At 38.7% G+C, this 15,000-nt stretch overlaps 1 protein-coding gene across 3 annotated transcripts in view; it reads right to left on the bottom strand.

Annotated features, from left to right (window-relative positions):
* The window catches only part of spry2 (sprouty RTK signaling antagonist 2), a 212,426-nt gene that overhangs the window by 18,378 nt on the left and 179,048 nt on the right, over nt 1-15,000 (bottom strand). For 2 of the 3 annotated variants that reach the window (XM_034678191.1, XM_034678192.1), the window contains exon 6: nt 990-1,078. The gene's annotated coding sequence lies outside the window, so the exon portion shown is untranslated. The remainder of the gene's footprint in view (nt 1-989; nt 1,079-15,000) is intronic. The other variant, XM_034678193.1, reaches the window with a different exon arrangement.

Below are 15,000 nucleotides of genomic sequence, written 5' to 3'. Positions count from 1 at the left end.
AGTAATGTGTTTCTCTAATTTCCTGCTCCTTTACAAGTGGAGGAGGTGTTACTCAGCACAGCTTTGTGCATGCTATCTATACGGTTCAGGCAGGAACAGGAGAGTGAACCTTAATGCACTTTATATTCCTCATACCCTCCTCCAGTGTGCTGGACAAACTAATGACCCAAATGGAAAATAAGGATAGCGTAAAATAATGTTGCTCTCTAGATCCATAAGGGCATGCTCCTTCAGAGGCTGATAGTGAGTGCCCAGCCTCGGGCGAAATCAAGGCAGCTGCAGCTTCCTAAATACCTTTTTATGCAAGTGTGCGTCCCCAGGTTGTTAACACAGAGAAATAAAGACATATGAATGTGTTCCAGGACTGTAAGAACAACAATAACAGGACAATCTGGGACTTCTGAATCATGCAACAACAAAAAGGGCTGTGTATTCTATCACTGTGTGTCCCCATAAGTTCTGGACTCTAACTTAAGATGAGTTAGGACTAAAACTTTGTGTAGGTTCATGCAACTTTGCAACAAGGAAATTCCTCTATAAGCTCATATTGTTCTTGTTAAAGGCAAGCTCAAGGTTAAAGTGTACCCAACTCAATGGGATCATAACTTAAAGGGATACTTCAAAATTTTTGAAGTGGTGTTGTATGAGTTATATGTCACTAGTGTTATTACTAGCAACAATGGATGTCTGTCAGCTCAGCTCCATTAAGGAGAAACTGCCAGTAGAAACAGCACGCAAGCTAGGCTATAGGTTACCGCAGATGGGGCCAAGTCTGCGACTTAATGTAGCTAATTTTGTGTGTTGAATTAATTACAAATCTGCACCCGGAGAGCTAACAGCCTTCAGTTGCAGCTAGTGAAGCTAACAGATGCTAATAATAGCATCAAGCTAACGAGCTAACGTTAGCATCAAGGTTACAAGCCATTCCTTCTCTATTCTGAGAGGCAGAAACAGCCTGAGTGTGACAAGTATGCATGGCATTCACTTACCTTACCCAGCAGGATGATGAAGCTGTGACATCATGATGTAAGGACAGTCACATGATGGTCTGTGCTTCAACCTGTTTTGCAATATCGTCCTGTGAACATGAAAAAAACAACATTAACAAGAGAAAAATGCATCATTAATTGAATCAGAGCAAAGCAAACAAATGTAAACAGGTTGCAGTTTGCACCTTTGTCGTAAATGCCAGAAATTTCAATTTGAATGACTTAATAAGGTACATTTTTATATTGAGGCATACAAGTAAGATTTTTCTGGATCATTTCCCCAAGTTGACAACAAATTCAACATAAGGATGCTTATGAATTTTAAGGACTTCATTTGGGGAATATTTTCCAAAAGAGATACAACTGCTGAATGCAGAAGTCAATAAACGCAAAAATACCTGGAAATATTAAACAAAAAAAGAGAAAAGGAGAGAACAAAAGAAAAAAGAAAACAAAAAAGAGAATGCATGTAACCCTAACTCTTTATTACTCATGTTTCCCGTCTTTCTTCGGATGTCTTATCAATCAAGACAAAAAGGCCCAAAAATATAAAATTAAAGAAAGGAAAAAAAGGAGAGAACAAAGGAAAAAAACAGAAAAGAATAGAAAAGAGAAAAAAAAAGAAAATGCATGTCTTCCCCAACTCTCTTACTCATGTTTCCTGTCTTATCAATGAAGGCAAAAAGGTGCAAAATATAACTTTAAAGAAAATGAAGAAAAAAGGAGAGAACAAAAGAAAAAAAGGAGAAAAAAGGAAAGGAAAAAAAAAAAATTGTGTATTACCCAACTTTCTACTACTCATGTTTCCTGTCTTATCAATGAAGGCAAAAAGGCCCAAATTATAACTTTAATGAAAATGAAGTAAAAAAGAAAAAAGGAGAGAACAAAAGAAAAAAAGAAAAGAAAAAAGGAGAGAAAAATGCATGTCTTCCCCAACTCTCTACCACTCATGTTTATTGTCTTACCAATGAAGGCAAAAAAGGCCCAAAATTATAACTTTAAAGAAAATGAAGAAAAAGGAGAGAACAAAAGAAAGAAAGGAGAAAAAAGGAAAGGAAAAAAAAAAATGTGTGTATTACCCAACTTGCTACTACTCATGTTTCCTGTCTTATCAATGAAGGCAAAAAGTCCCAAAATTATAACTCTAATGAAAATGAAGTAAAAAAGAAAAAAGGAGAGAACAAAAGAAAAAAAAGAAAGGAAAGAAAAAAGGAGAGAAAAAAAAGAAAATGCATGTCTTCCCCAACTCTACTACTCATGTTTCCTGTCTTATCAATGAAGGCAAAAAGGCCTACAATTATAACTAAATAAAATGAAGAAAAAAAGAAAGAAAAAAAGAAAAGAAAAAATGAGAGAAAGATAGAAAATGCATGTCTTCCCCAACTCTCTACCACTCATGTTTCCTGTCTTATCAATGAAGGCAAAAAGGCCTAAAATTATAACTAAATAAAATGAAGAAAAAAGGAGAGAACAAAAGAATAAAATGAAGAAAAAAGGAGAGAACAAAAGAAAAAAAGGAGAAAAAAGGAAAGGAAAAAAAAAATGTGTGTATTACCCAACTTGCTACTACTCATGTTTCCTGTCTTATCAATGAAGGCAAAAAGTCCCAAAATTATAACTCTAATGAAAATGAAGTAAAAAAGAAAAAAGGAGAGAACAAAAGAAAAAAAAGAAAGGAAAGAAAAAAGGAGAGAAAAAAAAGAAAATGCATGTCTTCCCCAACTCTACTACTCATGTTTCCTGTCTTATCAATGAAGGCAAAAAGGCCTACAATTATAACTAAATAAAATGAAGAAAAAAAGAAAGAAAAAAAGAAAAGAAAAAATGAGAGAAAGATAGAAAATGCATGTCTTCCCCAACTCTCTACTACTCATGTTTCCTGTCTTATCAATGAAGGCAAAAAGGCCTAAAAATATAACTTCACCAAAAAATGAAGAAAAAAGGAGAGAACAAAATGAAAAAAAGGAGAAAAAAGGAGAGAAAAAAAGAAAATGCGTGTATTACCCAACTTTCTACTACTCATGTTTCCTGTCTTATCAATGAAGGCAAAAAGGCCCAAAAATATAACTTTGAAGAAAATGAAGAAAAAAGGAGAGAACAAAAGAAAAAAAAGAAGAAAAAAAAGGAGAGAACAAAATGAAAAGGGAAATACAAAAAAGGACAGGTAAAAAAGAAAATGCATGTATGCGCTAACTCTCTATTACTCATGTTTCCCGACTTTCTTTGGATGTCTTATCAATAAAGGCAAAAATGCCCAAAAATATAAATTTAAAGAAAGGAAAAAAAGGAGAGAACAAAAAAAGAAAATGCATGTCTTCCCCAACTTTCTACTACTCATGTTTCCTGTCTTATCAATGAAGGCAAAAGGGCCCCAAAAATATAACTTTAAAGAAAATTTAGAAAAAAGGAGAGAACAAAAGAAAATAAAAAAGGAGAGAAAAAAAGACTAACTCTCTGCTACTCATGTTTCCTGTCCCTCATTAGCTTCATTGGACTAATTGGAATAATTGACCAATAATGAAAGTTGAAGCACCCAGTAAGCTAATGAATGCTAACAACAAGCCTGATGTTAAGTGTATCATGTTACACTTAGTTAGTGGTTCGTTTGAAATTGCAGCAACCTTTTTTTTTGGCTGCACATTTTGAAAACCTCAATGTTAAATATAGAACAAATAATGTTAAAAGTTGCACCTTAGCAACTCTTGCTAGCTTATTTACTGGGTTGAATACATCCATCAAGCAGCTTGGATGAAACGACCCATTGAGTTCTTTCACGTATTATATGACCCTGCAGTTGAATGAAGACATTTCAAAGCAAATAGCATTTTCCTCTAGCTTTAACTTCCACAGGAGACTGTATAGAAGAGCAGACATGCATTCACACACACATGCACTTCCATATCATTACTGTGCACTTCTATACACCTTTCATCTTCCCTCTCCTCAGAGTCACAGGGAGCAAAATTTGATTTCCGCCTCATAACTCTCTCCATAATGCGATATCGCCGGCACTAAATTGCCAAGATAACCTTTATCAGAGTAGAGGTGAAAGCCCTGGATCGTTGAGCGGTTATTCCTCCGCCAGGGAGGAAAAACAAGGAACGGGGGGGGGGGGGGGGGGGGGGGGATAATAGATATTTTCCCTTGGGCAGAGCCACGAACACCTCACCGAGTCGTTCCCAGAGTCATTTGGATCGACGCCAGGTGGTGGAGAAATATTCGGAGGGAATGAACGGACGGATGGAGAATCAGAATAATCCCCCGCCAGGTGCCCGCCGCAGAACTTTCTTCTCTCCTGCCACAGCTGAAGGAAGCACAACATTTGCCGGGGTCTTACTGTCTGTGTGTATGCGTGTGTGTGTGTGTGTGTGTGTGCAGAGGCTGCAATTTATTCTCTCACACTAAATCTCTGTTTACTCCATTTTAGGGAAAGTATCACAGGCCTCCTGAGGCTCAGTGTGCCGGACTGAGTCAGACTAGAACCAAATCAAAGAGCTGTTTTTGTCTTTGATTCCCCTCCATCTGAGGGATTACTCCATTACATGTACAGTACGTGTACTCCTGCAGAGAGTTATCTTATCATGTGAAATAAAATATGTATTGTAAGTGAAAGAAATAATGACAATGGTTATTAACTTTATTTATGTAGCACGGGGCATTCCAAAAGCATGTTTGAAAACGCCTCTTCGCCTTTTGAGGGGTAGGGTATGGCATAATGAGGGAACAATTAACACAGTCTTTCTTGCTAACCACTCATCTCTGTGAAATATATAGGTGCATTTTGACCAAGAGTTCCAGGGTCTTTTAGCCCCAAGAACTACTTTCCCCTGAACTAAAAGGTTCCTGTGCCCCCATTGTTGTCTGCGTTTGGACCGCGGGCTGAAGTCCCAGGTAGATTGTGCAAATCAGACCAGTGACGTATGGAGAAATAAAAAGTAGATGCACTACACCACCAGACCAGCAGAGGGCAGCAACACAAAGACGAATGCCATTCATCACAGATGACACCATAGAAGCAGACGGACAGGCAGGTATCATTATGAGCAACACAACAGTTAAACATTGTAACTTTCCGGCTTTAAAATCCTTTTGAACTCAAAAAGCCGTGGCAGAGATCGGCCGGTGTTTTGGTTTAAACAGCGACCATGTTAACTGGAGACTCTCAGCCGGATGCATCCCTCATAAACGTCTTTAGACGCTCATTAAATATCTGATGAGGAGATTTTGGAATCTTAATGAAAAACTCAACTAGTTTGCATTCCCAGGAACTCCCTCTGTGTTTCAACAGCTGTGTAAACTCCACAAACACTGACACGTTCAGCTGAAGGTCTCCAGTTTACAGGGTCGCTTTTAAAACCGTAACACCGGGAGGAGAGACGCATTCACGGTGGGCTGAGAGAAGACTACTGTTACAAGCTGCTAAATCAAGAGAATCACAGATGTGTGTGATGTTATTGTGGACGGCGGGCGGAATAAAAACACTGCGGTTAATCTACCAATCAGACACGTTCAGCATTGCAGGCCCCGCCCCCTGAAAGTCCCAGGACCTTTGAAAAGTACTACCCCCCTAGCAAGGGCTTTTTAAGGGGGAGATTATCTACCCCTGAACTAAATTTAGCCCAAGCTGGATGTCACTGAAGGAAACTCTAGGCTCTTTCTAACAGTACATTTCCCATTGCTGAGCCACAGTCTTAGTTACTTTCACACAGTCGAGAATTTTAATGGGGCTGCAACACGGGCCAGATTCAACTGCGCCATGCAGACCAGCTCCCAAACCCCTCACCAGCCCCTCACCAGCCCCATGCTGCCAATTCACTCATGCAAATAATCAATAACGTGTATCTGCAGGGATTCAGAGGAACAGTTATTCTCCAGCCACACTTTTAACATTGGTTCCAACAGCTCATTACCACATAGGAAATAAAAAGGCTGCTGTGTGTGTACGGCTGCTTACAAATAGGAAATTACTCCACGTAATAAGGATGGAGACGTTTCAAAGTATTTTGTTTAGGCTGATAAATGGCCTTCGTTCCTGAGATAATGAGCATTTTGATTATATGTGTTGGCAGAAAATTACAAAAACAGAGTCCCATATTGGGCTCGGTATGAAGTTAATGACCTGATAGCAAAGGGAAAACAGGGGGATTTATTCTCCTCAGTTTGCTCTGAAGTGTAAAATCTGGTTAAGTGGGTTTCAACCACAGTGGTGATGAATGAGGTGGAGGAAATGTTAAATATCCCACAGCCAGAATTTCTGAATTTTGGCAGGATGGGAGTATCAGCAAGCTGGGTACATCACTCAAAATCAGCCGAGTCACCCCGGAACTCTTCCAGTTCATTTAGAGTCATCGAAAGACTCAAATATTACAATTCAACAGCTTCAAGTGCAAAAATGTAACTTCTGCAAAAGGACCGCATAAACTTTCAAAAGTAATATGGGAGGTAGAGCCTTCAGTTATCAGGCCCCTCTCCTTTGGAATCATCTACCAGTCAGGGTCCGGGAGGCAGACACCCTCTCTACTTTTAAGAGTAGGCTTCAAACTTTCCTTTTTGATAAAGCTTATAGTTAGAGCTGGATCAGGCTTGGACCAGGTCTTAGTTATGCTGCTATAGGCTTAGACTGACACTTTGGGATCCTATCTCAAACCCTTATCACTTACTTTAACTCTACCTGTCCCATTAAAGTTACTAACCATAGACCTTTCTGGAGTCCCTGAGCTCTTTCCAGACCCGGCTCGGTCAAGGCAGATGTCTGTCTAACATGAGTCTGGTCCTGCTCAAGGTTTCTGCCTGTTAAAGGAAGTTTGTCCTCTCTGCTGTAGCTAGCTAAATACTGCAACACACTTGGATCCTCTCTCAACCCCAACCCCCTCATCACTTACTTTAACTCTCCCTGTCCCATTAAAGTTACTAACCATAGACCTTTGTGGAGTCCCTGAGCTCCCTTGTCTCGTAGGTTCCTCTGGATCTGTGCCATAGACGACCTGCTGCTGTGGACGTTCCGGACTCCAGCTGCTACAACTACTCCTATCTGTCTCACCACTATCATTGCTCTCTCATAGTCTCCTCTATCCCTCTTTCTAACCCCCACTCAGTCTGGGCAGAAGCCTCTCTAACATGAGTCTGGTCCTGCTCAAGATCTCTGCCTGTTAAAGGAAGTTTGTCCTTGCTGCTGAGTCAAGGAATCAGACTTGGGTCAGACTTGAGGCCTACAGTACTAGACGGTCTCAGCAGATGTGTGTCTAACATGAGTCTGGTCCTGCTGGAGGTTTCTGCCTGTTGAAGGAAGTTTGTCCTTGCCACTGTAAAGATTCTTCAGATAACATTTGTTGTGATTTGGTGCTATACAAATAAAGATTGATTGATTCAACATTTAAATGACGAGCCATCAGTTCTCTGTTGAACGGAGTCCCAATACCTCTGAGTGGAGACGGAGATTAAGTTGTTTCCAAAGCTGAGCAGAAATAAAACCGGATTTGAGCTTATTCTGAAGCAGCATGTGTACAGGAAAACACAAGTTGATTTTTAGCCTAATGCACCCTCGATTCCATCTCTGCTCCGTCTGGAAAACTATTAACTCGGGGTCACATGAGGGTAAAGATGTGATTTTCACTTCCTGGTTGTGAATGAAGCTTAAGACGCTTGCTGCATATGAATCCCCCCAAAAATAGCTCTCTGGCTCAGACTATATGTCTATCAGGGAGCATTATGTAAGCACCCAGTTTGCTTCTTCCTCCATCTATGCGTCACTCTCCCTCCCTCCCTCCCTCCCTTCTAAATCCTTCCTCATTCTCTTTCTTCGCAGCACAAAGGGGTCTATAGCCGGGGCTGTCTGAGCGCAGAAAAGATCTTAATGTTTTCAGGAAGCTGATGATGCCTCTGCCATACCCAATGTGCCATGAGCCAATAGTGGCACAGCATTAGAGCAAGCAGGGCAATCTGCTATTGGGCGCAACGTGAGCAGACTCGCGAGCAGCAGGGTCCAATAGTGTTTAATGGTGGAGCTCGGCTGCCGAGCTCGGAGTCAGACGGGACTCTGAGACAAGTCCCACCGGTTGTGGATTAATATTGTAATAGTCTGTCCTGCTGGATAACAGCACAGATGAATTCTCCGGGCCATGGTTCTTATTATGAAAGAGCTGTGTAGATTTTTAACTCTTTGAACACCAGATGCTGATTTTCAACCAAATTGGATTTTCAGTTTGGTGGTTGTACGAACAGAGACCCAACACCAAGACAGGGTAAGACTCAGTCTGACCCCACCTTAATCCACCATGAGCATTGCACCTCACAGTATTTAGCTAGTTACAGTGGAGAGGACTAACTTCCTTTAACAGGCAGAAACCTCGAGCAGAACCAGACTCATGTTAGACAGACATCTGCTGAGACTGAGTTGGGTCTAGAAAGAGGGATAGAGGAGAATAAGAGAGAGAGGGAGCGGTGATAGTGAAGAGATGAGTAGTAGAAGTGTCCGTATCAGCTGGAGTCTGGAACGTCCACAGCAGGAGGACGTCTACAGCAGCTCAGAGGGACCTACGAGACAAGGGAGCTCAGGGACTCCAGAGAGATCTATGAAAAGAGAAAAGTGAGGGAGATGAGAAGAAAGAAAAAGAGTGGAATAAATGGTGAAAGTATGACAGAAGGAAAGGACGGGATAAGAAAAGGAACCATTACAGATGAAGAAAGAAAGAAAGAAAGAAAGAAAGAAAGAAAGAAAGAAAGAAAGAAAGAAAGAAAGAAAGAAGAAAGGAAAAAAGGAATGAATGAAAGAAAGAAGGAATGCAAGGAAAAAGAAATGAAGGAAATAAAGAAGGAATGAAAGGAAAAAGGAATGAAAGAGAGAAAGAAGGAATGAAAGGAAAAAGGAATGAAAGAGAGAAAGAAGGAATGAAAGGAAAAAGGAATAAAAGAGAGAAAGAAAGAAGGAAGGAATGAAAGATGGAAGGAATGAAAGGAAAAAGGAAGGAAAGGAAAAAGAAAGGAAAGAAAAAGGAATGAAAGAAAGAAGGAATGAAAGGAAAAAGGAATAAAAGAGAAAGAGGGAAGGAAAGAAAAGAAAAGAAGAAAAGGAGACATTATGGATGAAGAAACATGAAAAGAATGAAAGAAAGAAAGAAAGAAAGAAAGAAGGAAGGAAAAATGAATGAAAGAAAGAGAGAAGGAAGGAATGAATGAAAAGAAAAAGGAATGAAAGGAAAAAGGAATAAAAGAGAGACAGAAAGAAGGAAGGAATGAAAGATGGAAGGAATGAAAGAAAGAAGGAATGAAAGGAAAAAGAAATTAAGGAAATAAAGAAGGAATGAAAGGAAAAGGGAATAAAAGAGAAAGAGGGAAGGAAGGGGAAAAGGAATGAAAGAAAGAAGGAATTAAAGGAAAAAGAAATGAAGGAAAGAAAGAAGGAATGAAAGGAAAAAGGAATAAAAGAGAGAAAGAAGGAATGAAAGGAAAAAGGAATAAAAGAGAGAAAGAAGGAATGAAAGGAAAAAGGAATAAAAGAGAGAAAGAAAGAAGGAAGGAATGAATGAAAGAAAAAGTAAGAAGGACAGAAAGCAAGAAGGACTGAATAAAAGGAAAGAAATAAGAAAAGAAGACAGAAAGAAGGAAAGAAAGAATGAATGATTGACCCAAAAAAGGAATCTACGGCAGCTCAGAGGAACCTACGAGACAAGGGAGCTCAGGGACTCCAGAAAGGTCTATGGTTAGTAACTTTAATGGGACAGGGAGAGTTAAAGTAAGTGAGGAAGATAGGATCCCAGTGTGTCAGTCTAAGCCTATAGCAGCATAACTAAGACCTGGTCCAAGCCTGATCCAGCTCTAACTATAAGCTTTATCAAAAAGGAAAGTTTGAAGACTACTCTTAAAAGTAGAGAGGGTGTCTGCCTCCCAGACCCTGACTGGTAGATGATTCCAAAGGAGAGGGGCCTGATACCTGAAGGTTCTACCTCCCATACCACTTTTAGAGACTTTAGGTAGGACCAGCAGGCCTGCATGTTGGGAGCGTAGAGTTCTAGAGGGGTAATAGGGAATTTAAATTCTAGTCTAGATTTTATGGGGAGTCAGTGTAGAGAAGCTAACACTGGAGAGATGTGCTCTGTATAGTCATGAAGGTATCACTATCAAATGAGTTCCTGGTTCCAGTAGTAAGTGTGCAAAATGTTAGAATACTTGAATAACTTAATTTACATGAGACTCTACACATGAGCAGAATGACCCAACCTCCTTTCCTCTGATTGGCTAGCCCTCTGGAGGCCTGTGTGTTCAGTCACTGACTGTGCCTTTAAAGGACATTTAGAAGTGGTGATTGTTCCAGTTTGCTGTGATTGATATTTACAGGCAGAAGACTGGCAGTGTTAGTATTTTAGAGGAACTGGATTGTTCTAAAAGGTGTTTACAGCACCAAAGAAGAAGAATGAGTTCCAGAGAGATGGTGCAAACAAACTCTCTCTTCTTAAACACAATGAAACAACACGCAGAGATGAGTCTCAAAGAACAGAAGTGTGCCAAATGAAAGTTGGAATCATTAAAAGCACTACCTTGTTAAAGACGAGCTGCAGAGCACCCCAGAGGAAATCTTCCCCCTTGTTGTGACAGCTCATCCCACGGGGGTGACATCCAATGTGCTATGTGTGTTACACTGTGAGTTTATAGTAATTTCTGCAGACAGCCAGAGGTGGAGGAAGTGACCTGAAATCCATTTGCAGTAAAATTTTCAGAAACAGGACTGTGTGACTCATTCCAGATAAACTGTGAGGACGGAGGAGTTCCAACAGCTGGAAAAAGACATCATTAAGAGCTGTGTGTCCTCGCACCAACACCTGCTATCCCCGTGGCTCAAGTGCAATAGAAGCTAATGGGGGTCAAAGGTCACGGAGGACCAGTCCCTGAATGGAGCTTGACCTTGCTGGAAGCTCTTCGTCTCTCAATCTTTTACCAGTTTCTATTCAAATGTGTTCAATAGAGAGATGTTTTTTCTATAAATATAAATACATATTTTTCTTTTCTGTTCACAGCAGACGTTCCTCCTTTTAGGACGGCAACAACATGCTGAGTGAAGAGCCACCAGAGGAAGTTAATATTTGAACACTGACTGTAGTAGAAAGCCAGATATGGTTAATGAGTAAGCCCATTTCCCATTTCCAAAATGTTAAGTCATAATAATGAGATAAAAAGTCAAAATTATGGAGAGGAACTCAAAAGTATGGAATAAAAGTCTCATTATTAAAAAGTCACAACTTCTTATTTAATTATTTTAACTTTTATCAATGAGATAGTAAGTCAAAGCTATACGATAAAATGTTAAAATCATAAGATAAATGTTAAAATTGTGAGATAAGGGGCATTATTTGTATCTCATAATTTAATCTTTTATCTTATAAATGTGTCTTTATTCAATCCCATAATTATGACTTACTGTTTCAAAGATCTAAATTAATATTATGAATAAAAATTCAAAATGAGGAGTTTAAATGTTTGCACTTATTTATCATGATTTCATCTTTTATCTCAACATTCTGAGATTTTTCTGTCAAAACTATGACCAACTACATTTTATTATTTGGATTCAATTTTTACTTTTTAACTCATAATTAATTTTTTTTTCTAGTGGTTTAAACTTTTATCTGTAACATACTGAGTCATTATCATAAGATACAAGTTGAACATTGAATTATGAGATAAAATAGACATTTACATAGTAAAGGTCATGACTTTTGTCTCAGAATTTTACAATTATCTCATAATCTTAACATTTATCTCATAATTTTAACATGTATCTAGTAATTGTAACATTTATCTCATAATTGTAGCATTTATCTCATAATTGTAACATTTATCTTATAATCTTAACATTTATCCCATCATTTTAACATATATCTAATAATTTAAAAATGTATCTCATAATCTTAACATTTATCTCATAATTGCAACATGTATCTAATACTTTTAACACTTCTATAATAATTGGAACATTAATCCCATAATTTTAACATTGATCTAATAATTTTAAAATGTATCTAATAATTTTAACATTTATCCCATAATTGTAACATTTATCTCAGAATTTTGACATTTATCCCATAATTGTAACATTTATCTCAGAATTTTAACATTTATCTCATAATCTTAACATGTATCTAATAATCTTAACACTTCTATAATAGTTTTAACATTTATCTCATAATTTTAACATTCATCACATAATTCTAACATTTAGCTTATAATTAAAACATTGATATCATAATTGCAACATTTATGTCATGATTTTAACATTTATCTCATTATTTCAACATGTATCTAATCATTTTAAACAGTAACTTATCATTTTAACATTAATCGCATCATTTTAACATTTATCTCATAATTGTGACATTTATCTCATAATTTTAACATTTATCTAATAATTTTAACATTTATCTCATAATTTTAACATTTATCTCATAATTTTAACATTTATCTGATAACCTTGACTTGTGTCTCAGATTTGTGACTTACCATCTCATCATTTTGACTTTTATCTAATAATGTTAATTTAATATCTCATTATTATGAATTTACATTATGTTTTTTTTTTTCATTACATCCAAAATCTCCCTCTTTGAAATGATCCTGTCAGACATTGGCTCTCATAGGTTATCACATAATCTGACTACAAAATATCAATAGCTATGTTTACATGGATAATAGTCTGATCAGAATAAAAAGAACTCCACTGATCCAGCCACTGTGGAAAGAAATGACAGTCCAGTAGAGTGGAGATGTCTGCTGTTTGTCACTCTACACTACAGTCCCCACATTCTTTGATACTGCTTCAAAGTAAGACGAGCTCTTGTGACCCCACAGTGGTCTGAGTCTGGAACAGTTTCCTGCTCTCCCCTCACAAGCTTTGATTCTTACATGAGCGAGTGCTGCACAGAATCAGAGTGTAACAGAACATTTTAAATTTTCAGCTGACAGGTGAGCAACAGTAAACATGAAAAGACTCCCACACAGCCGCTTCAAATGCACACTTAAAATCCCATATTTGTTAGGCGGGTATTTGGCTCTCAGCTTCAATTAAACGTGTGGGTGTTTGTTGCATGTATTAGGACAACATTACCCCGCTTTCCCAAGCAGGTTTGACCTTTTTTGTTTTTCAGCTGTGTTGAACAAAAATGCAAATATCATTTTTAGTTAAGTCTGATTTATTATTCTCTCACCGGCAGCACAGAGCAGAGCTGGCTGTGGAAGGAAAAGCTGGAGCTAATCTTTGATGTCGAGTGAAATTGAGACGTTCCTGAAAAGGAATTATTTATCGGTTCTACTGAAAAAGTTCAGAATGATAAAAGCGTCATCCTCAACATCAGGTTATATATTCACGGAGTCCTCTTACTGTCAGGGAAGAGAGGAGGTGATCACCTGTGGTCACGGTAATTCAGGTTTCCCGCCTAAATGTACCTAGACCTCGGTCTTTTGGGGGTCCAAAAAGGGGACATCTTTTGTTCTTCTTAGCTGAGCACATGCTCCCTGTATTATTCAGGCTTAGACTGACACTCTGGGATTCCACCCCATCACTTACTTTAACCTTCCTATTATCCTTGGGGTCAATTTGACCCCATTCAATGTTTAACATCTCTGAATTTGTGATGAACATAATTTTTTTGGCTTCAAATTTCATGACTTTTCCTCATTTAAGGGGGAAAACTTGGAAAACATGAAATCAAAATGTTGATGTGTTCAAATTTCCATTGAAAAAAAAATTATGCATCAATGTTCCTTGGGGTTAATTTGACCCCAGGCTATTTCAGCTGTAGAAAACATTAGAAATTTCAACTTTTTACACATTTGTGTTAGTTGTTTTGGATGCTATTGATGTCACTATAACAAACATTTTTATAACCTAAAGAAACATAAACCTACGCAACAATCAGTTTCTGGAGGTTTAAATTCCTGGGGTCAAATTGACCCCAAGGATAAAACTGTGGTATCTGTGAGGCTAGCCACATACTGATGATTGATGTTGTACCTAAAGTCTCTAAAAGTAGTATGGGAGGTAGAGCCTTCAGTTATCAGGCCCCTCTCCTTTGGAATCATCTACCAGTCAGGGTATGGGAGGCAGACACCCTCTCTACTTTTAAGAGTAGGCTTCAAACTTTCCTTTTTGATAAAGCTTATAGTTAGCGCTGGATCAGGCTTGGACCAGCTCTTAGTTAAGCTGCTGTAGGCTTAGACTGCTGGGGGAACTGGCTTACTACGATCCCATCACACTCCCCCCCAACACTTACTGTAACTCTTCCTGTCCCATTAAAGTTACTAACCATAGACCTTTCTGGAGTCCCTGAGCTCCCTTGTCTCGTAGGTTCCTCCTGCTGTGGACGTGCCAGACTCCAGCTGCTACAATTACTACTATCCTTCTCACCACTATCATCTCTCTCTCTTTTCATCTCCTCTATCCCTCTTTCCAGATTCAACTCACTCTAGGCAGATGGCTCTCTAACATGAGTCTGGTCCTGCTGGAGGTTTCTGCCTGTTAAAGGAAGTTTGTCCTTGCCACTGTAACTTGCTAAATGCTGCAAAGTGCTCTGCTCATGGTGGATTAAGATGAGATCAGACTGAGTCCTGTCTGTAAGATGGGTCTGGATCTGATCCGGTCTTGATCTTGGGTCTTTGTTAATAATAGAACATAGAGTACAGTCTAGACCTGCTCTGTTTGGAAAGAGTCTGAGGACAGTGTTACCTCCTCAGTGCCCTGGAATCTGAATGATATAATGTGATGTTTGAACTGATTAAAATGTACCGCCACAGGGTAATCCCATCATCTCTCCTTGGAGCTCACATGTTCCTTTAGTCTTTGCTTTAGTGGACGTGATGTTTGACTAACACGGCACAATCCACAAGGGCATTTCTTCATGCAAATGACATGAGAAGTGGAATATGTGATGCCATCATTGATCAAACACTCCTTTGCAGTGCGAGGATGAGTCAAGTAATTACCTTTGACCACTGAGCACATGCTCTGCGTCTGTAACACCCGTCA

Source organism: Notolabrus celidotus, chromosome 24, assembly GCF_009762535.1.
Source record: "Notolabrus celidotus isolate fNotCel1 chromosome 24, fNotCel1.pri, whole genome shotgun sequence".
NCBI classification, from domain to species: domain Eukaryota; kingdom Metazoa; phylum Chordata; class Actinopteri; order Labriformes; family Labridae; genus Notolabrus; species Notolabrus celidotus.
The sequence above is the reverse complement of the archived record's forward strand: the minus strand, read 5'-3'. Positions and strand labels throughout refer to the sequence as shown.